The 23,251-nt window shown below is 44.5% G+C and overlaps 2 long non-coding RNA genes across 3 annotated transcripts; both read left to right on the top strand.

The window, feature by feature from the left end:
- The first annotated feature begins 8,137 nt into the window (after positions 1-8,137).
- Positions 8,138-11,213, top strand: LOC149339452 (uncharacterized). Its single transcript, XR_016283525.1, has 2 exons — positions 8,138-8,296; positions 10,908-11,213. It is a non-coding gene; the product is annotated as an uncharacterized LOC149339452 (long non-coding RNA).
- A 1,605-nt stretch (positions 11,214-12,818) lies between these two features.
- LOC149339451 (uncharacterized) lies at positions 12,819-22,292 on the top strand. 2 transcript variants are annotated; one of them, XR_016283790.1, is made up of 3 exons: positions 12,819-13,046; positions 20,688-20,916; positions 21,984-22,292. It is a non-coding gene; the product is annotated as an uncharacterized LOC149339451 (long non-coding RNA). The 2 variants fall into 2 exon arrangements; XR_016283791.1 differs by lacking the exon at positions 20,688-20,916.
- The last annotated feature ends 959 nt before the right edge of the window (positions 22,293-23,251 follow it).

The following is a 23,251-nucleotide window of genomic DNA, read 5'->3' as shown; positions in this document are numbered from 1 at the left end:
ATTGTGCTGGAACGAAGACATCTTATATGGTATTATTTTCTGGGTTTTGCAAGAAATTGTAGATATCCATTAAAGATTTGCTTGCGGCCACCTGCTCGGCTTTATTCGCTCGAATACAACCATGTCTAATAGAGATCTGAATATTATCAGAAAATCTTCAAATGTCTGTGCCGCTGGCCCACAACCAATACGTTATCTGCAATTCGGAAAAGCGCCCAACCGGTGCCGCTAAACCTAGCGGCCATCACGCTTCGTATTGCGGCTACTCTGTCGCTCTCTTATTTTCTTACGTCACGGATGAAGTCATTACACTATTTTTTAAAGGTTCAAAGCCATGCGCCACATGGTTACATTTCCGTATTTCAATGTTTTTCGTATTTTCCACATTTTTGTCATAATTTATGCATTTTGGCAGCAAATCACTCTACCCTGAGTGGACTTCCTCTTTTATGAAGTAGGTTATGCACTTTCTTTAACTTTGTAAAATTGTAAGCTGTGGAGTTTAACGTCCTGAAGCGACGTGGGCGACGATGTCGTACAGCACACGCTTCTTTTCGTATTACGCCTCCATCTGAATACGGCCGCCACAGCCGGGATTGATCATGCGACCATGGGCCAGTAGCCAAACGCCAAAGCCACTGAACCACTACGGCGGGTTTTCAAGTTGCTTAGTGGCCTTATATCAAAGTGTTTAACAATGTTGCAACACTGAGACCAAGGTTTTCTGCAATACATGCAGAAAGTGACATACAGACTTTATGATTATGTGCAGGCAAAGTACATGAATAGGAAACCTACCATCACCCCACCATGAGCTAATGGGACGGACCTGAAACTGAAAACACGTTCGATCTTAAGATTTCAGAACAGAAAACTTACCGTGCCTGACACAGTTACATCGGCGTCGCGTGAATTTTAATTCGAAATTCGAACGCCTGGTTCATTCAGTTGGATGATTTACTCTTGTCACGAATGTTGTATTAAACATGCTTCATTTAACTCGAATTCTGCCTTATTCGAATAATTGTTCTGCCTTCTTCGAGTTCAAGTTATCGAGAATGGACTGTAGCAGAAACTAGTTTACTTGACCCTCGGTGTAAATTTCTTTATGAAATGAACAACCTAATTATTATGAAAGCATGTATATCGGACACCTTTGTTTTAAGAAAGGCTGCGTTTCACATCTTTGCCGTACAACCCTTAAGGCAGGCACGAAGCTTTTTTTCAAAGCGCCAGAGAACACGAAGGCGTATAATTCGCAATTATTCTTAATCTGCTTTCTCGATCTCGTAATCGCCCCAATTATCAGTGACTCGCCCTTGCAGGTACCCCGAGTGTGACTTCTCACACTAATGAGCGCGGTTTGTAGCCGTTATTTCGGAAACTAATCGAAGCTCGTCTATTGTGTAAGTCCAAGCAGGCTCGAATACAGCACCGACAAAACAGGGTCATAAAGGGATGCCGAATCAAACGACATGTAGGCGAACCCTCTGGCAGACCGCTAGTTTAGAATAAAGAGCCAGGCAACAGTTGCCAGCAGTCCATGATTTGCCCCGAAGAAATCGCTTTCCCATTTGGCATAGCCTTCGGAAATGATGCGGCCGCGATATGCTATACCCTTTTCTTATTATTTTCCTATGTCGCTTTCGAGTCTTGTGAAAGATCTGGCGTGTTGCCATGCGTTAGGCCAACCTTGGTGCGTGCGCGGAGAACGGCCTCTGCGCTCGCTACCGCGAACAAAAAAAGAAAAAGAAATGCACCTCTAGCACACGAACAGACATCGGCGGAAGCACCTTTAATAATTGTCTCCGTGTTAGAAAAGAGAAGCGGTCGAGTGAACACAAGGACTTCGACGCGACACGAAAAGTAGGAGATCTACAAAAACGAGGTTGGTAGCAGGGAGATGTAAGTCAAGTGAGCGATTCTGGAGGAGTTGGCAACATTGGGTGGAACATGAAAGCAGCAGGGGATGTGAGACGTTGTCGCGCTGCAAGGAAGTCCCTCCTATAGGCAGCGGCGTTATCCGCTGTCATGTGTCCTGTAAAAGAAGTCCAACCGAGATGAACGCTTAACACAAGCCAGATTTTAAATCTGATTAAACACACTCAGCTGTGGGTGCAGCATTCTTCTTACTCGCTTCCACGAAGTCCAGGTCATCACACGGGGCATTATGTGCAATACAGGATTCGGTTCACATAATTCATTTAAGCACGAAAATCTTTCTAACGATCATAACCAGCGTTAGTTAAGCTCATTAAAGGAGAAACAAATAAGACCAATAGAGCCCAAAGGAAGTCACTGTATAGAAACCAAATGAAAGAAAGCGAAAATAATAACTGCTACAATTCAAAAGAAACCCGAGAAATTCCGCCCATGTGCCTACTTCATTGCAGTTTACAAGTGCTCTTTTTCGCTCATTGCAGATGCGTCAATTATACAAGCGCTTTCTAACAAACGATGAAGTTTTTAGAAGAAAGCCTCCGCGGAGCTTCGAAAAACAGTGGGCGTATAATTGAGATTATTTGGCTACACATTTCTGCGAGCGAGAAGCGCTCGCATAGAGGAAAAATGTGCCGTGCGCGTGTGACCCGGGACACAGATTTTGCGATTGGCTGTACCCTCGCTTACAGTGCAGCGGCGATCTCCAGTATGCATATACGCTCAACTGGAAGCCTACCGCATTTGCCCAGCTTGCAAGCTGTGTGGGTGCATTGGGAGTAGAGGTCTTACGGCTAAAGCGATAAAGCTATACATATTATTTGGCAATGCTGGCATTTTCGTCATTTTACGATGGGGTATTTTGTGAGCGATACCAGTGCAATTTCTCTTTCCCTTCACTGCAGTACTTAAGCTCAACCAATTTCCCGCACCGGAAAGGGGGGGGGGGGGGGGGGTCCATCTAAGAGCAGCTAATAGACCTACAATGTAATTTTGTGCATGTATCTACAGTCAGCTGCCGTGCGGCGCGAACTAGTGAGGGGCACAGGTATTGTTTTCTTTTCCTTTTAAATATTGAGTAAAATTGTTAAAGTACGTCTCTTACAGAAAATTCACACTACTTATAGCAGTACATCGGCAAAGCAAATGAATTCGCACGCAGCTACAGTTCTTAGAAAGTATATAATTTAATACATTTATCTTGCTCATTAATAAGAGCGATATAATTTAAGTGGACAAAAATATAAGCGAACTACCTCATATAGCCAGAACCTGCGCTGCATACTTCACACCATGTCACCTACTGTATGACTCTCAGTAAAGCTGTTTGCTACGCTCTTTCAAGCGCATTCTACACTTTTTACCCCACTGTCGAGCCAAAACTTTGGTAAGAATGTCTTGGTTTGAAAATCATGAGACGCAACCGTTTCCTCTTGCAATGATCGTCAGATGAGCTCAAGAAATATCTGCGAGCAAGCTAGTCCATACTGATGAACAGATTTATTTTTCAACACTTTGAAAGTGGGTGGTGGGTTTGAGAAAAACAGTGGACCCGAGAATGCACTTAACGTCTGCTCATAAACAATAGCTGAGGGATCAGAACGGATCGATAAGAAGCAGGCGTGATTTCTTTCCCAACACGTGTTGGGAAAGAAATTAGCACACGATCAGCAGCTGCTAGGAGGTATTTCGGTTGCATTAAGGAAGGCGTTGCCTATCAGATTCCTCTCACATATACTTTGGGAAAACCGGCGGTGAGTGTAAGAGTGTTTGAGGGAGCATCAGTGATCAGTCGAGTATGGCACAGGATCAACCGCCCGCTTGACAGGGGAAACTGTCAAGACCGCTCGTGTACGTCCCTTTTTTAGGGAACTATTAAGGCGAAAGCCTTTAATGGCTCATACTGTCGTCCGTTAACAATGCGTGTCACACGCGTCTAACTCGGGAACTAAAAAAAGGAGAAAACCAATGGTTGCTTCGGATAGAGAAGGAAAAAATGAACCCAGAAGCCAAGTTTTATGACTGTAGTTTGATTTGTTAATTAGTTATAGGCAGAAATGACAAAATTGTGTCGAAATAGCGCGGACGCCGATATAGCTACGGGAACGGTGCGACGTCACATCCACTGGAAGTCGTCACGGCACAGTGAAAATAGTCACAGAATAGTCGGAAAAACATCAGATTTGTGTCAATTTAGATAGAAAAATGTGTAATTAAGCGTAATTAACACTTAGGGTCCCCAAAAGATGCATAATTTGGGTACCGATATAGCCGCGGGAACGGTGTGACTTGACATCCACCGGAAGTTCTGACGGCATTGTGTGATCGGCTTTTGCCTCTCAACACTTTAGTTGTCCAAGTGTCCTCGCAATTTTGCCTTAGATAAAAGTCACAACCGTAATGACCGTGAACTGAATGAAACTCTCTTTGTCAGAAAGAAGAACCTGGATTGTCTCAGCCGGCGTCGGTCTCACTGTATACAAGTGAAGTCGGTTCTTTCGAAGAATTTATATGAAGGTTACGTGCACTAAGTTTGAGGGCTAGCTGTCTGCGCAAATCTCAACTGTTCATTGGGCGTAGTCATCTCTGAAGGTGTTGCGCAGCTTTTCGTCTTTTACCTCGCCTTTTAATCCACCTTTCTCACTTCTACGTCTCCAGGCCCTCAACCAGCCAAATATGTCTCTCGGTGATTCACACCACGTAGCATAACCTTTTTAATTACCTTTGGAGATTCATATTTTGCTTTTATCGTTGTTAGCGTCGGACCCTCTCAAACCGTATTTCTCTATCTTTATGGTTTTTACGGCTCCTAACACTATCTCACGTTCCCTGACGCTGTTGAGCACAGCGGGTTCCCATGTAGAAAGCTTATACCTCAATAAAGGAATCAGTATCGCATTGCAACGCATCACAGACTAACCTAGCAACACGTTTTACTCGAGAAAAAAAAAACAAATTAATAACTCCAATTCAAGTGACCGATGCTACCCCCGCTCACGAAACACATTCCTCGCTAAGTTATTTCGTGTTTCTGGGCTTCGTGCAAACCGTGTTAAACAGTGCGAGCGTTTCCGGTTAAATACTGCATGCGTTGTTTGCTTTCTGGGAATTTCTCTCACTTTCTTTGAGTTTCCCACAGTAAAGCTCCTGAAGCATTGCATAACAAAGCATGTCGAATTAGGTGACCCGGTTACGTTTTTAATGCGCGCAGTGTTCAGGTGCATGCTTTGAGAAAAAAAAAAGGCGATGCTGCGTTACTTCTCAATGTAGGTCTAACTCGTGCTCCTAGTCCGCGAGGCTATACAAAAGTGAAAGTGAAAACGAAGGCTACACGGGGATTCCCCCGCTCTCTCCACGTGCGAGCAATTTCTTGTCCCCGGAAGCCGGTCACGACAGGTCTCACGAGAGCCGGCGCGACGACAGCCGTAAATGGAACAAAAGCTCAAAATTACAAACATCAAAAACAAGACAAAGGCATCATTTATACGTGACGGTCGCGACTGCGTCCTCGCGTCACCGATGCTTCGTCGAAGCAATGCAATCAAGCCGCGAGCTTCAGGAAAAGATAAAACCATAAGCAAAAGCAAAACTGGGAACGAGGACGTCGTGAAAACGGTTTTTCCCCTCCTCGCTAGTTTCGCAATCACGAATAACAAGCCCGCAAGGTGAAAGGTAGCGGCTTGTTTCTACGATTCCCCAGCGTGTTTTCCAAGAGGTCGCCGCGCGCTTTTCTTCCCGCAGTGAGTCAAAATGAACGCGCCAGTCTTCCTACTTGATTCTCCCACGAGTGGCATAAGTTAGCTCGTGTGGTAGGTGGTCCGCGTGTCCTTGTACCTATCTAAACGCGGATGACCCGGACACTGTTTTGTATGCAGGCAGTTACTTGACTCTAAGGATATGCATTAAGTTTTTGTGTTTTTTTTTATTTTACTACCAACGCCCCGACCAGTTATTCTGTCTAGGGAAGGAACAAACGTGACGTGATTTTAAGGGTATCAACATTTAAAGGTATCAACAATTTCAAGGGTATCAACACCTGTGCCTGCGAAGAACGCTTAGATTTTTAATAGCATCGCTTGTACATCAAGTAGGCGATCTTTAACACATCAACAAGCAAAGATTCTATCAGAAATCTTATGGCGTCGCTAACATAATAGAGAGCACCATGATTCTGACGCCATTCCATGGCCAAAGAAGCAGCACAGAGCAGAGTTGCGAGTAAAGGTGTTTCAACTAATTGTTATTAATCCGTGGGTATCCTAAAAACAACATTTCACGAAAGAAAAAAACATGCTTAGTTCGTCACTCTTAGAAGCAAACAGGCAAAAGCAAATGTACCTGTAAAGTGGCTTTAGCGAAACGCGTGAAGAAAGGCTATTAACTCGCTCGGCCAATTCAATTTCAGAGTGCTGCAATCCTTTCCTACAATCTTGCAGCGTCTATCATAGCCAACATCTCACTTCGAGATCGGAGACCATGCACATGATACCACATAATGCCATACCATACATGCCATTGCACACCACACCATACCATACCATACCATACCATACCATACCATACCATACCATACCATACCATACCATACCATACCATACCATACCATACCATACCATACCATACCATACCATACCATACCATACCATACCATACCATATACCACTACACCATACCATACCCCATTACACCACACTACAACATCGTATTCCATGACATACCATATCATACCACACCAGACTATACTGCACTGTACGATGCCATTGTATACTACACCATACAGCACCATACGGTGCCATTCATACCATATTATAGTGCACCGTACCATACCATTCAGTGCCATTCCATATCTTACAAAACCATCAAAGTCACCATGCGATTTAAAGGGTAGCTCCGGGGGCTTTTCGAGGTTACCGAATTATAATGAAACTTATACTACGGCCGCCGCGGTGGCTTAGTGGTTATGGTGCTCGGCTGCTGACCCGAAAGATGCGGGTTCGATCCCGGCCGTGGCGGCCGAATTTCTTTGGAGGAGAAATTCTAGAGGCCCGTGTACTGCGCGATGTCAGTGCACGTTAAAGAACTCCAGGTGGTCGAAATTTCCGGAGCCCTCCACTACGGCGTCTCTCATAGCCTTAGTCGCTTTGGGACGTTAAACTCCATAAACCAAACCAAACCAAACTTATACCGTAGGTTTCCCTGTCGTTCCTGGAAAATTCCACCAAGTTCCATCAAGCAAAATTCCATCAAGCAGCCAAGTGGATTTCGGTTCCAGCGTGAATCCTTTTCGGAATCTGGCGTTTCTGTAGCCTCAGTTCACATTATTTCTGCGGCTAAGACTGCATACGCGACGTCAGAGAGATTATGCACATTATTACGCGATCGCCACTTCAGTAACAAGATTTTGAGGCTAAAATTAGACCATCTCTGGCCTTTTATGAAAGCAGTCATTGTCGTCAGTCGCCACTGATGCCATTCAACGCGCGTGCGAGTGTTTTTAAAGTAATGTGTCTGTCGTCATCGTGCATCACGGGAAGCATCGTTCATGGCCAAGGACTAAGTCTCGGATTTAGTTTAGATGTTCTCCCTCTTTGAAAATAGTCGCACTCAGTATACTGAAAAGCGTCTTTTGCTTTTTTTTCTGTGGCGGAGACAAGGTGCCTTAAAGAATGTGACATGTCTAACGACTCAAAGTGTCGGAAAGACCCGCGCAGTTTCCCTTTAATCAAACAATACTACTAGAACATGTTGTTTCTCTTCTTTCTTGCTTTCGCAAAGTGTTTCCTTACTGATAAGGTAGTACCGTTGCTCTTCTCTGGACTCCCTCTTTACCGCACTAGCGACACGGCCTGCAAGTCAAGGTCCACTTTTGACATCCAAACAAATCACTCCACCACCCTTCACCCCTTTACGTCGCCTACAGACTTTTCTCTTTTTGTTGTTGGCGCGACGTCTATAACCGGCATCGTTGCCGCGCGTTAAACACGGGCACAGTGCCACCTACAATCCCGACGAATACCGCGCAACGCCCATAGCCATTACCCGTGGTCGTGTTTCTTCCTAGAACTCTCACTTTCGTAACGCCGCCATCACAGAGGGCTTGATCTGCCCAGCCCGGCAGCGGTGGTTAGAGGAAATTGGCGTCCGAGCCATCGCGCAATGACGTCTCGACGAAGGGGCGCTTCACGTGTGGGCTTGCGTTGACGGTCGCACGCTTTGTTTTTTTTCTTTGCTTTTTACATGGAGGTCGCGCATATATAAGGCTCTCTGATGGCAGTCATTCTCAACAGCTTGTTGACTGTTTGAGCAAAGGAGCTTTCGCCCGCAGAGCGATCCCACTCGGATAATCATGAAGGCTGTGGTGAGTTTCGTTTCTTTTGCACTTCACGAACTTTAAAAGGCTCTCGGAAACTTTTGGGTGGACTTGTACGCCGCAGTAGGTTTAAGTGCATAGAGTTTACATGGAAAACATCATGCAATAACGAAGAGTAATGGACAAGAATGATCAACTCTAAAAATTACAGCTGCAGCTTCTCTACGTCGATGTCATTTTGTTGTGACAAGACGAATATTGCGCAGGAAATTAAAACGAAGCCAACTTAAGTTGTGCATATATGGCTGCTACTTGACCCAGAAAGGGATTGGAGGATTTATTCGATCGCTCTATGTAGCGAATTACAAGTAAAACGTTTTGACAAGGTTTATGCGAGAACGAATGAAACATTCCGCCTTTTATACGCATCAGAGAACATAATCTCCATCAGATAAAAATTGCGAGATAAGTTAATTGTGAGAATTTCAATTATGTTCTAAATTCACCGTTCAATAATTTTATTTTTTCATATTCTTGATCATGTAAAGCCCACTTCTCTCGTAAACGACCGACTGCACAGTTCCGTCCATGTAGGTGAACGGCGCAGACTCTCTGCAGTGCACCTAAAAAAATCCAGACTTCAAATACTACCCTCTTTTCGCACCTACAAAGACCGCCTTAATTTCTATATCTCCAGTTCAGCTCACGTGAACGCAGCAATTAAGATCAGACATGAAAAAAGAGAGAAAAAAACGCCAGCACAGAAACTTTTATTGAGTGAGAACTCACACAGGGGTCAATACGTGTTCTTCTTGAACTCACTTAGTTAAAATAAAGAATAGCTGTTCATCCGGGACCCATAGAAAAAAAAAAACGATTTCTTTGGTCGAACATGCCAGCCACCTACGTGACCCTTGTGCACACATGGTTCCACCGCTTTCGGTCACAAGCAAAGATTCAGCATAGAGATCAGAACAAGAGAGCTAGTTTTCGGAGGCACTCGCTTTATGCTGATATCAAAGACAGAAACTATTACCGCTGTAAATTATTTATTCCTGGATAAACGATCATTTTGTCCTCTTTACTAAGCCGCAGCTTCAGACACGGTCACGGCTTTGTTTGGTGTTTGGGTATACAGAGTTGGCCAAAAGTTCCCAGGCCACCATGTCTACTTTTGGTCCTTTAAATGGGTCATTTACGACACCACAGGGTCTGAGAACCCTTGGAGGGGGAGAAGGAGTCCCATCCACATCCCTAAGTACCTTGGTAGCTTCGTGAGTGTTGCACGTTCCCGAAAATCTTGATCGAAAGCAAAGCTTGTAGCCTGGGGACTTGTGGCAGAGCCTATACATATAAAACCAAGTTGCCTTGGTCGCATCTTAAAGCCAATTCAGCCCAAAAAAAACTGACAACAAATATTAAAGTGGGGAGAAGTAACAAGACGACGTGAAAATTTCATGACCCTGGTGTTTGACTAGCCGCTTCGAAAGTCAGCAATTTTTATATAGAAATTCATGCACAATTAACGTGGCAGGTAAATGCGCTCGTCAGCGTTAAAGTAGCTATTATAGGCGAACATGTAGGTGTGCTCGTACGAGATCTTTTTTCTATATGATGCAAGAGGTGAGGGGTTCCATCTACAGTGCGGTATAGGGTGTGGTATAGCTTTGGCGAACAAATGTATCATAAAAATTCGCTATAAAATTGTGGTTTCCAGTTCTTTTTACAAACAGTTGCAGTGTCTCTTTCCTGCGCTACAATGATATAATACTATTGTTACTAAGTAAATTTTCAAGCGCTCCTTGAACGAGGCAAAGCGGCGTCGTCATGTCTGACACCTTCCGCAGTGTGAACTTCAATCGCAGGAAAAGAGAGGTTTTCGGTATTCTTATCAAGAAAGCCTCTTAGCATGTGAACATGACAGGCTACTTACTGAACACTGAACCCTTTTAGATACAATTCTTTTGTATTTCTATAATTATATTTTCGATTATGCATACCCAACGAAACTTAGTTTGTTGTGCAACGAACAACAGCGACCGACATTTTGTTCAGATGTATAGAGAATTGTGATCAAAACGTCGCGACAGTTCTTAAACTGGATTACCAAAAATGCAACTCTCTGGCAAAAAGGCACTCAAGGGTCATGCGATCACGTATTTTTTTTTTTCGAGTTATACACGCCACCAGATATTCAGAATTAAAAATACGATCAAAACCTGTACACAGGACAATGCCGAACAACGTGCTGCCACAAGCTGTTTTGACATATTTTACTCACTTCCTCGTCCGCTAACATCAAAATGCCTTCAAGTTACGTTATGAACAATTCGTAATTCGTCAGAAACACAGAAATTACTGCCCCAGAGAGGAAACCTTGTCACAAAAAAAATGTGCGTTCACAATGTACACAATAATGTACGTAGTGCACGGTAGATTAACACAATTAAATGGGAATGAACAAAGCTGCATAAATAGCATGATTAAACAGAATGAGACAAAGCTAGGTTTTGACGAAGCTCATAAAAGAAATCCACTTGTGCGCGAAGCGGCTGTATAACGTGTCCCAGGCTTCTCAAGCCTGGGGATTTTGTAGATAATTGCACAGAACTTGAAGCTAATGTTGTGTGGTATTCTTTTGATCGGCTCCCATTCCTAGCTTTGCCTGCTGGTGATCTGCCTGATTCTGGCAACCGCTGCTGCCATCAAGGGATTCGGCCACAAGGGATTCGGCGGAGGATACGGCGGAGGATACGGCAGAGGATTCGGTGGAGGCTTCGGCCATGGAGGTTTCGGCCATGGAGGAGGATTCGGCAAGTTCGGGAAGTTCCATGGATAAAGGGGTGCTGGAGTAAAACGAAATCACGTAGTCCCATGGCGCCGACCAGAGTACCCCGAAGTGCCCACGAATGAAGCCAAGTACAAAGCTCGGAGATCTTTGAGCAATAAATTTATTTTCTTACGATCCCAGTGTTGCATATCTATACTTTTATGTCAATCCTTAACGCTGCGAGCATAAATTATCAGTGTCCGTTGTGGCTGGTGATAGTGGTGCATGCGATTTGCCTGCTCTGGGTATGCTTCTTCACAAATAACCTTCACGACCAAGGTGCCACTTAGAGCCTAGGCCTACTGGGATGAAGTTGCATCTGACCAGAGGAGAACACGGAGAACACTGTTGTGTACCATGCCGAGGAGAACACTGTTGTGTACCATGCCGACTGCAGCATAGTTCACCTGAAAAGGAAATCATACAACTAAGAGCTGCAAACCAAAAATTTACAGCTTCCGCCCGGGAAAAGTGATAGACGCGGCAGCACCGCATAGCTAACGACGGCGATGTCGATGCTGTCGTACACCCCGGATTAATACCCTTTTTCAGCGACCCCTTTAGCATGCCTGCGGATTTCCGAATGGTGCAGAGTGCGGATCGCGTACCTGTGACAGTGCACTACTCTTGCGCCTTTTTCTTTTCAGTGCAGCAGCAGTTTAATTAGTTGTTTGCTGTGATGTTTATGTAGTCAGCTGTCGGCACTGCTTGTCGGCGTACTTTTCTGTAATCGAAATCTCCCGCACTCACCGCGTGGCCAGTGGGAGTGTGACCCAGACAGCACCGGGTCTTGTGGACCCGAGAGACGGCGCTGCCAAAAATGTACAGGGAGCAGGACCTCTGGTTTGGAGGTAAGGGGATGAGGCGAGGCAAGCGTTGACAATTCTTCGTCCCATCCAAAATGGGCGAGGAGAGGGGGAACTTAGGCTGCAAAAGGTATGGGACTTCTTTCGTCACCTCCCTGGTACGTTCCTCTTTTTTTCGAGGTTCAAGAAATCAAACAGGACGATTGCCATACGAAGATCGCACCCTTTTTGCAACACATAGCATCATGTAATATCAGTCAATCGAATTTGCGTTCCTTTCAGTCTCGTTTTCGAATATACATAGAGCAGAGCTGTTGAGCCGTATTATACAGTAGAGGATATCACGCGGTAGCTCTTTGGGTAGTTCTACTGCGTGCCAGGCTCCACGACACACAGTACGTAACGTTAATTTCACTCAAAACGTTCCCTTTGGCGAGACGCCCGTTCCAACGATATGGCATCAATTCCTGCCGATCCCCTGGATAGTAATATACTTGCTTGTTCCGTGCAGGTAAAACACGTACAAAAAGAAAGGTTACTTGAGCGCAAGAAAACGTTTCTAGCAGAAAAGCGAACACGTGCTTCACCCGAGCAATAATGATAGCATGCGGAAAGGAAACTCGACGAAAGTATTGAACCTATGTGCTGCCCGCTCAAGCTGCGGTAAAACAAAGGAGAACCATATAAACTACTATAAGCCTATGGATTATGCGCTGCTTCTGCCAGCTTGGGAATCGCAACGCAGCGCCCCCCGCTTGTCCAGGGGAACAGTTCTAGTGCCCTCTCCCAGCAATCGATGAACCAAACCAGTTTCTACTTATAGAGCCTTCCAAGGGATGACGCCACCTTCTCACAGCCGAGTCAAGGCCACTCTACCATGCACTTGGCATGAAAACAAAACATATGTTAGAGATAGCGCGCTCAGCAAGCGCAAGCTACTCCTATTCGCTTTGCGCCTATCCAAAGCTACGTCAGTATTTTACCACCCTTCTGACGTGGCAAGAATCGTGCCATCCTCGTCGCCATCGCCAGCCTAATTAACTAGACTGCAAGACCACCGCATCCGCCTGGAGCCTCTTCAAGTGATCTCCAATAATCCTTCCTTGCGCCGGTAAAGAAAACCATGTATTAGAAGACTTCCTGAGGTGCATCAACGAGTAAGGTGATAGCATATGAAATGCGACGTGCAATGTCCTGCAAAGGGGATGACAAAGTTTAGTGCATGAAGAGTGCTGTCGATGAAATTTACGGGAATATATGAGTGTAGACTAGACTAGCGCCGACTAAATATGCAAATAAAAATTTTTATTGCACGTCTGTGCTGCGTAAAGCAAGCTAAAGGACCTTTAATACAAAGTCCACTGTTAGAGGTACTGGAATGAGCGGCTCCATATAATGTTCATTATTGTTTTTTTCTCTTCTCGTCTGATACTTTTTTACTTTACAATTTTTCGCTCCTCTGGGATTTCATCCTTTTATCACCAATGCCAGCAAATTTTTCATCCGTCCTAAAATCTCTGTTTTCCGATAAAGGGCTTCTTTCTTCTCTCTCTCTCTCTCTCTCAAGCTTCCGTGAATCGCATGTCCAGTAGGCCCTCGTTGCGGTTACCTTACATTAGAATCTCCTCTGCTGCCCTAACAAACAGCATCACTGGCTCCCTCATAGGCCACATTTAAAAGTCGATGGTTAAACCAGCGAGAATCCGGCACCCGACAGCAAAGGGTCTCTAGCTGGACAGTCCAGCGTTCTGTGTTGCTTGGAAGGGGGGAACCACCTTTCATCTCCTTAATGATATGCAGCAGGGCGCCTTCTTTAGTTAAATGCCGGAAATATTCTAAGTCAACTCACATAGTTGGAATCGCAGATTCTGCATGTAGTTATTACTGCGTAAACGTGTGTAAATATTTATATTCTCAACGAGTGCATCACTCCTTCCGTGTATAAGATGCACAGATGGGGCTCACAATGTGAAGCATAGCTGTTTTCAGAACATCACTTGGGGCCAAAAACAACAGCCTGTAGTTACACAGAAGGAGTATGATGTAGGATATCATTAAATGATGTTGTGGTTAAATCGGGCGCTATTTACAGGGACTTAGCTACCTCTCCTGAGTTTCTAGAAGAACGGAGCACTTCCTTGCGTGCCCATTTGAATGATAGCACCAGGCTGTTAATTACTGGAGATTTTAATTTATCCGACAATATAGAAAATTATCATCAGAACACAAATATGTCTCGAGTTTAAGCTAGATTGTTCAATAAAATATACCATAAACTTCGTATTCTCAGCCGTTGCCAGAATTAGTGTCTCGGCCTAGGAAGATTGCTTACAGCATGGCGTCAGCCCAACGAACAAGAAATATCAGAGCGTAAAATCGTATTCGTTGATATACTAATAGGCATACCAACACGTCCTCTATTCGTGCAGTAGCACTCAAGCCCACATTCACGAAAACAGCCGCGATTTTCCTGACGATGTTTTTAAGACCTCTGTAGAGGTATAAATATAAATATAGTTGGTTGGTTTATGGGGTTTAACGTCCCAAAGCGACTAAGGCTATGAGAGACGCCGTAGTGGAGGGCTCCGGAAATTTCGACCACCTGGGGTTCTTTAACGTGCACTGACATCGCACAGTACACGGGCCTCTAGAATTTCTCCTCCAAAGAAATTCCAGCCGCCGCGGCCGGGATCGGGAATATAAATATAAATGTAGAGGTTTTTATTCTGTCGGCAAGACGTCTCGGTTATCTTGAGAATACGTATATGAGATCTCAAAAAGACGTTACTGTGTTCAGTGGGCGTCCTTCTGGAAAGTATCCCACGTGCCATGGCGGGAAGGCAGCAACGTGCCCACCGGGGTGTGGGCAACCTACCCAGGTGTATATATACCAGGCGTTTCGGGGAAGACCGCCACTAATTTTTAAAAGTAGTGTTTTTGAGGTAAACAGAAGCTTTTTGCGGCATAGTAATACCAGTGTTGGCGGACATCAAAAAACGAGCGAAATATGTTACCTAGTAAAGTGATTCAATACTTTTGAATAGCTAACTAACTATTACCGAAAAGCTCTCCTTCCAATTATAGGTTGGTTCTTTACAAGTAGATTCGACTGTAATGTTCCTTTTCTTTCTTCGTTTCAGTTTTGTCTTTACGGATCTACTTTTCTCATTAAATCGTTTTTTTTTCTTCTTTACAGCATTTAGTTCCTTTTCATTTATCTTGAATTGACGTTAAGCCTGGCAAAGTATTGCTGATCCGGGCTCTCTCTCTCTTTCCCTTGCTTTTCTTTTACATTTTCTGAGAGGTGCGGTGAATGACAAAAGGCTGGCAAAGCGTTGCTGATCCGGGCTCCCTCTCTCTCTTTCTTTTATGTTGTTTTTTACATTTTCTGAGATGTGCAGTAAATAGAAAAAAGGTTGGTAGCCGACAGCTAGTAATAGCCGTATCAATATTTAGAATTTCTAAAACGGGAGTACCCTCACCGCTGTGGCTCAACTAACTTGGGCCATATCTCGCGGCAGTCGAAAGCTGCGTGCCTGCGGGAGGGCGCATAGCGACGTCAATCGAATCAAGTCACTCCCTGACACACGTACCATGGACAGTCTCTGCCCGGCCGAGCTGGACAAGCGAAGTGGCGAAGACCGGGAGGCATCGCAGCATGGGCGGGGCAAAGATTGTCACGTGATACGTGCGTCACGGAGTGGCACGATTTGATTGACGTCGCTACGCGCCCTCCTGCAGGAGCACGGCTCTCCGATTTCGCGAGAAATGCCCCAAGTTAGTAGACCCACAGCGAGCAGGGTAACCGTGTTTTCGAAATTCTCGAAACTGATACGACTATTACAAAATGCCGGCTACCAATGTCTAATTGCAAGTGGGGCCTATCGGCATTAATTAAAAAGTTAACAACTGGAATTCAGTTAATCATTTTACTGCACAACACCATTCGCCTGTTTTCTGACGTCTGCCAACACGATAACCTCCAGCTGTAGTCGGATACAGCTTAAGTATGCAGTGAAGCTCCGCCCACATTCAGCCTCCGCGCACAGAATCCCTCCACGAGAAAAAATTAGTCCGCTTCTTAAACGTTTCTTGTTACCTAAACAAGGAGCTTGCCACAAGGAAATGAGTTATGAGCTCTTGAATTTTGATACGTGGATTGTTTGATGTAGTCAAACATCAAAAATTTGATTTCGTTTACTGCTGCGATTGGTCAGCGGAGTAATACAGGACGCCGCGGGTCGTGACCGAGTGTTAGCAACTGCTGTTTTTTTTTTTTTTTTAAAAGTTGTATGCTACTATAGCAACGCCAACCTGCAGAAATTTACGATAAAATCGTGTTTGTCGATGAAACTCAGATTTATAAATTTTACACATCCTTCTTCTCCACTGCTTTTTTGCCTTCTGCGGTTCAAGGAAGAAGGATGTGTAAAATACCGAAATCTTAGTTTCACAGCCGTACAGAACCTGCTCAGGACAGCACCAGCGTACCTTGTTGGAATTCCTTTTGGAATCGGGCAAGTCGTGTATCTTTATTTTTACTTAATATTTTATGCCAGGAGGCACGCTGTCGCAATGAAAAAAAAAAAGAAAGTTGCCGGGACGCGGCGCTAGCCAGCTGGAGGGACTCTAGGATCGGCTGCCTGTACAGATCTCTGAAGCAAGTAGACCTCTCGCGGCTGCTTCAGTTCACCCGCGTTCCGTCGCAGGGCGCCACCAGGACGGTACTTTCCCTAAAAGCCACGGAGAAAGTAGAAAGGCTAGACTACAGGGAAGGATAGGAAAGGAGGATAGGAGAGGTCCTTGATCGGTCGGGTCATCGCTATCTTCTCGGCATTGGAAAAAATGGAGAAGGCGCCGGGCATTCAAGATTCGCCTTTAATCATTTATTGCGAGACTGATAAAGGACTACGCACGGGCACGATACAACAGTGAACGGGGTAGGTCTATCATTTAATGAATTTGGGCCTGCTCAGCTGATGAATCTTAAAAGAAATTATGGAAACGGTTCCAGTAGGGTATCACGAAATATTGCGTTGATGCATTTACACCTACTGGCAGGGGGGGGGGGGGGGGGGGGGGGGGGGGGGGGGGGCAGAGCATCATAGCTCATGGGTAAATAGTGAAATTATCCACAAGAAACGTTGGACAAACCGGTTGCAGAAAAAGGAACGAAACCCTGGAGAATTATCGAATTAGCGCGTTCACCTGAATACAGCGTTAATATTGTTTTACGGGGGTTTAACGTCCCAAAGCGACTCAGGCGATGAGGGACATCGTATTGAAGGGCTCCGGAAATTTCGACCACCTGCGGCTCTTTAACGTGCACTGACATCGCCCAGCACACGAGCCTATAGAATTTCGCCTCCATCGAAATTGGAGCGTTAAAAGACATAAAGCAAAAACGTATAATAAAACTCTTCCTAGCCTTCTCAAAAATTTCTAGAAAAAATTCTGGAGAACCTCTAGAGAGAATGAAGAGGACATATAAGTGACGAAAGGGGTATCCGAAACGACTGCGCAAAGGAAATAGATAGCAAACGGCTTCATTGTGTCCCTCCAGTCAGTGTATATGAAATAAACACCTGGTAGCGTAAACAGTGAGCGCGATGTTTCGGGAGCGTGCTCAAGAGGCCCTCTAAAATCACTCCAGAGGGCATATTCCAGTAACTAATGACGCTTGATAAAAAACAAAACAACCACAGAGCATGGGATCTCTAGCGAACTTTTGCGTTCATAAGCTGAATGCGCTCATTTTAACCAACAATAGTCTTTAACAAGTGCTTGCGAATCTGTTGACTATCTCAAGAGTGGCGCAGCACTGTTGTGGCTCCCGTTTTTAAAACGGCAGTCGAGTGCAAGACATCAACTATCGCCCTGATTCACACGCAAGTTAGAGAGCCTGCAATTGCATAATATATCGCAATTATCCTTGAGGCGAATGGTTTTATCTTTTCATCTCAAAAGGGATTCCCTAGTGGTTTATCAATTGTTTCGCAACTCTTTGAAGCGGTTGATAATCTTTATGTAGCTTTGGATGGTCCTGAAAAAAAAAATAACGTCATCGGCACGCACTTGTCCAATGCATTCAATAAGGTACAGCGCAGTAAAGTGCTTTTTAAACTTCAGAAGGCAAGCATTACATGCGGTAATGTGAACTCGATCGCAGCCTATCTGAAGTGTCGTGTGCAGTCTGTTCATACTGAAAATTTCCTGTCTAATTCACTACACGTTTCGTCCGGAGTTCCACAGTGGTATATGCTGTGTCTGTTATTGTTTTTATTTATATATAAATGGCATTCCAAGTTTTCCTGAATCAGCAGTAAAATTAAGGACTTCTGCCGACAGCTCTTTAATTTACTCCACAGCGACCGATATAGCTGACAGGATTATCATCAACCGATGCTTAGAAAATATATGTGGCTTCTGCATAAGTGAAGAATGGAGATTAATTACTTCAAGTCGACGTTTACTAATATAACAAGAAAAGTGTCTGTACTTTCTTTCGCCAATAATCTTGGAGAAAACTCTTTGTTAAAGACTCAGAGCTTTATTAAACATTTTGGATTCATTATTCTTCATGATCTGTGTTGGCACAGCCTAGTGGAGGAGGTCTGCTCTAAACTGTATCACAAAGTGTGCTATTTCAGAAAAAAAAAAAGGAGCGTGCACCAAAAAGCGTGACGCAAATTGCGTACAAAACTTTTATTTATTTACCCGGTTTCGTAGTATACCTCCTGCGATTGAAACCTTTACCAAAGCTTTACAAAACAGGGGCTCTTTTTTTTCGTTTTCTCGAAGAACCGATTCTTTAACTGACATGCTAAAATTCTGCGACCTGGAGCTATCAGAAACACGAAGAGAAAAAAACTACTGAAATTGTTTTTCCAGGCAATATTTGACAAAAGAACAAAGAAATGTATGTGCACCCGCCAAAGTGTCAGTATGAACCAAGCCACAATAGCTCCGTATTAAGCGCACCTAAATGTGCTCCAAAACACTTCCTTTCCTCCTTGTATTCATTTGTGAAATGTCCTTCTAGGCTGCCCTACCGAAGCACAAAATGCTAGAGTTTGAACTTTCACTGCAGTCGTGTTACAAACAAAGTGAAAATTAATAAGTACAGAAAGTTGGGCTAGTTGGGCTTGTGTTGTGTCTCCTCGTTTGCTTTGGTCCTCGTTTTTTGCGCTGCTAAGTATGAAAGTCAAAATTGAGAATTTATCGGGCTTTTTGTTAGTTTTTTCTTTTCCTATTACTCTTTTCCTGCTTTTGACCTTGATTTTAATGCTGTGTCGTCAGTGCCTGACATTCTTTCTTCGACATTTCCTCTCCTGTAATGGTCCTCCGGTGAGGGCTACAGTAATCGCAAATAATTAAAAATTAACAAGGTTAGCCAACCTTTTCCTATTCATGTAATCCCTCCCGTTTCAGTGTCTCAACCCAATAAACCCCGCCAACAAAAAAAAAAAAGTGGCGCAGCGAGCCAGCCCCAATCAGGCACCCGCAGTTCGAGCATAGTGCGAGCTGAAGAAAAAAAAAAATTCTGCTCAGGGCGCGTCTCCACCCGTCGTCAAGCAACCTTTCGAGTTTTCTCATATAACCTTCTTCCTTTTAATGCCCCGCGTGTCTGATCTATTATATACAACGAGGGATGTTCCTATACAGGACCATCGACAATGCGTTCTACGCATACAGTTTTTCAACCAGCTACATTTATTTCTCTAGATTTCAGCTGGGATATAATTAACTCGGGTTTGTTTGAAAGTCATCGCAGCCTTTTTTCTATTTTTTTAGTTTTTCCTGCGTTAATTTCTCTTGATGGTTATGAATGATGCCCTTTAGTCTATTTCAAGCCTTTTCGTTATCATCCAGGTTTCGCGCCGACAACGGCGGATACGGTGTATATGGCGGCTACGTAGACTACGGTGGCTACGGGGACTATGCCACTGGCCACAGCATTATACAACTGCATTATACAACATTATACAACTGGACACAACTATTATACAATTTTCTCTGAAGGAATATTGGTAGGTCAACTTTTGTAACCTCGGTGAGCCTGACAAGGGCACTTCAATGCATTCTTAATTTCCCGGCCGTTTGTTTCTCGCAATCAGGGTCTACGGTCACCACAGTTGGCATCACGGGGCAAGACCAAATTCAAGAGTAACGAATGTTCGCTAACCAGATGCAGATTGGCTAAGGAGGAGCTACAAAGAGTAGTCATGGTCACAGTGTTACGAGTGCAAACAACAGTGACACCATAAAAAAAAAATTGACATGGCTTCCACAAGTCACGCTTCTATAAATTACGCTTCATAATCGTCTAACTGCACCAACAATTATAAGGTAATACACACGAAACCCTGCGCAGAAAAAAAAATGGGCTCATGACTGTTTTTTTTTTTTCTCATGTTCGGTTGCAATTTGCACTGCAGCAGTGTTCGGCACGCATATTTGAAAGCGGCAACTTTCACTGGTTGCGTTTCCGTGCAGGCAACCTTTTCTCCTCTGCAGCGCCAAAAGCGCGGGCTATTAGGGGGCAAGTAGCGCATGGACGCGTAGCAGCGGCGCTCGCAGGCGGTACGCAACCACCGAAATAAGCCCAACGAGGTCATCAGCTAAGGCGCTGCGAAAAACAAACGTCGCCCTAGCACTGCCGCGCCCGGGCGTCGTCGTTACCCAAGTGCCGTTACGACGCAACTGTGACGTCGCCTTGTTTGCCCCTTTCGCCACGAGCCTGGGCTCTCGGCTCCCGCTAAAGAGGGCGTGGCCGTGATACTGTTTTCATAATTTTGCGCAGATCGAGTCGGGCACGCGCTTTCGGTGCGGAAAAAGGAGTAATCGCGGCGCTCCACTTCGAATCCGGCGAGGAAGGGTGAAAAGGGGAGGGGGAGCGCTGCTTTTTAGCGTATGCCTGTCTTCCTATATAAGCGCTACCGCCCGAGCTCCGGTCACACACAACCAAAGGACTTGACTCCTCGATCTAGACAACGCCAGCACCACTCCCAGACATCACAATGAAGGCCTGCGTAAGTCTCACGAGTTGCAGCAATTTAGGAGAGATCATAGGCTTCGGCATGTTATCCCTGCCTACGCTGTCAGGAATAAGGCAATTCTTTTGTTCATATGAATATCATGCATGCGTAGAAATGTACCTGTCGTGTCGGTGGCCGTTAAGCTGAGAAAGAAAGGAATTTACCTTTATCAGTTTTTACTTAACACTTACAGGCAGCCTGACAAGGAGGACCGGTTGGATAGATAGACAGTTGGGAGCCATGCAATAGCACGGTTTCATAGCCCCAGCACAGCTCCCCTGTCTGATAATTTCGGCTAACGAAAAAGAGCGCACATTAGTAGCCGCGCACCGTTTATGAATTACTGATTTTAGTAAAAGAAACGTAATTAAGCGGTTTAATTTTAGTGTGTAGGAGTTTAAATTCAGCACTGATCGTCAGAGTAATTAAATAATTTTTATCATGTTTTTTTTTCATTAGCTACAAAGCTGAGACGACAGAGAAGAAATGATGCAGTTCAAATTTAAACTCCTTACCACAGTGAAAATAATCTAGGTTCCCTGCGTCCCCAACAACGCTAGAAGCAATAGAGAGAGATGTGAAGTTTGGTTTCGATCACTGGCAGTTCGGTGAACAAAATGTAGATTTTTTTCGGAGCGATTAGTGGCTTATTGGTAGATGTGCCACTAACGACATAACGGCATAGTTGAAATCAACCCAGATGCTTACGGACCTGTTATGGCATATAGCTGCCGCTGAAGCATTACCCAGTTTATTATGGTCCGATTACGATTACAGAAATTCTAATTATATGGAAGTAATGCTCTCCACCACCTGCGCAGCAAAATTTCAGCGCAGTGCATGTCGCAGGTGCTTTTGGTTAGCATACGAAGTTCACAGTCAGCGATATTTCCTTTTTTGCAAAAGGTGTGGACCACCTCGAGAGAGTATTGGAGTGTGCTGGGAAGATTTTTATCTGCAGAGCAGTCCGTGTCCTATACACAAAAAAATATTTTGACTGATGTAGGATGTAATTTCATGAGCGGGAAAATTCATATAATGTGCAATGTTGCCCTTTCCAGATTGCTCTCCTTGTCCTCTCTGCCATGGTTGCGACGGCGTTCGCTGGCTTGTATGGCTACGGCGGATACGGCGGATACGGTGGATATGGCGGCTACGGAGGATACGGTGGCTACGGGGGCTATGGCATTGGTCATGGCATCGGCTACGGCATTGGAATTGGCATCGGCTATGGCGGCTACGGCGGTTATGGCGGCTATGGTGGCTACGGCGGCTACGGAAAATTCGGCGGCTACGGAGGCTATGGATACCACGGCTAAAAAGAGTGCTCAGCCATTCTCCATTGCCAAAGAGATCTGTACAAAGTCCACTTTTGAATAATAAACAAAAACCAGCAACAAACGCAATAGGCCCTGGGCAAATTATTCTTGCCATTACAGACACCAACAAATCTGTTTAAAGCAACAGTAGCATTCACTTGCAGATGCTTACATCTCTAATTAAACACGCACATCATTCGCGAAGGAGCTTGTGAAAGTTATACCCTTCCATCGTTTAATATTCTGCAGATATCTGTTCGGAAAATTCAACAAAAACCAAACTTCTTTCGACTTTCTCTCCCGCTATAGTCACAAAGCTTACACAAATAATTAGTCATCTAATGCGTATGAACAAGACAAAGCGAAATTGTGATTCGGGTGTGGTCGACTCATAACACTGAGCCCTGAATCCAATATCTAAATTTCGTTTGACTTTACGCTCAAGCCTAATCGAGCATTGTGAATCTGTCTATCTGCACACTACCAATGGGTTCCGCCTCTGCAATTTTTGAGCAGCAATGAAATTGAAAGATTGCACTATAGCATTTGTGCAAGAGCATAAAATGTTGCCTATTTGTGTCAATAAGTGGATTTCATGTCAGCCTGGAATGAAAATTTAGCGCAGAAAAAACAAGGGCGCTTTTCGTAATTGAAAACAAAAGACGACAAATCACACTGCGCTGAAATAAATATCCTTTAGCAGGGGCTTGCTCTACACATTTCGCAAAACAAGGCAACTGACACAGCTTTGTTATTGATGCTGAAAACAGCAGTAATAACAAGTAAAGGTTAAACTTGTTATAGCAAATTATAATCAACTTAAGCGCCTGGACGAAGGGCGCAGCAAGGTGTTGGTCGCAATGGTAATGCTTGCCTTCTGAAACTGCATTAAGACAACAAACGTCAGACTATTAGCGGCGGTTCACAGGGGAAACCGAAACGAAGAAGACAGGACAGAACGTTTCCTCTCGTTCCTCTTGTTCTTTTCATTCGGCGCTAATATTACGGCG

This window comes from Amblyomma mixtum, chromosome 6, assembly GCF_055824585.1.
Source record: "Amblyomma mixtum isolate Tamu chromosome 6, ASM5582458v1, whole genome shotgun sequence".
In the NCBI taxonomy this organism is placed as follows: domain Eukaryota; kingdom Metazoa; phylum Arthropoda; class Arachnida; order Ixodida; family Ixodidae; genus Amblyomma; species Amblyomma mixtum.
Note: the sequence above shows the minus strand (reverse complement) of the source record. Positions and strands in the feature narration are given on the sequence as shown.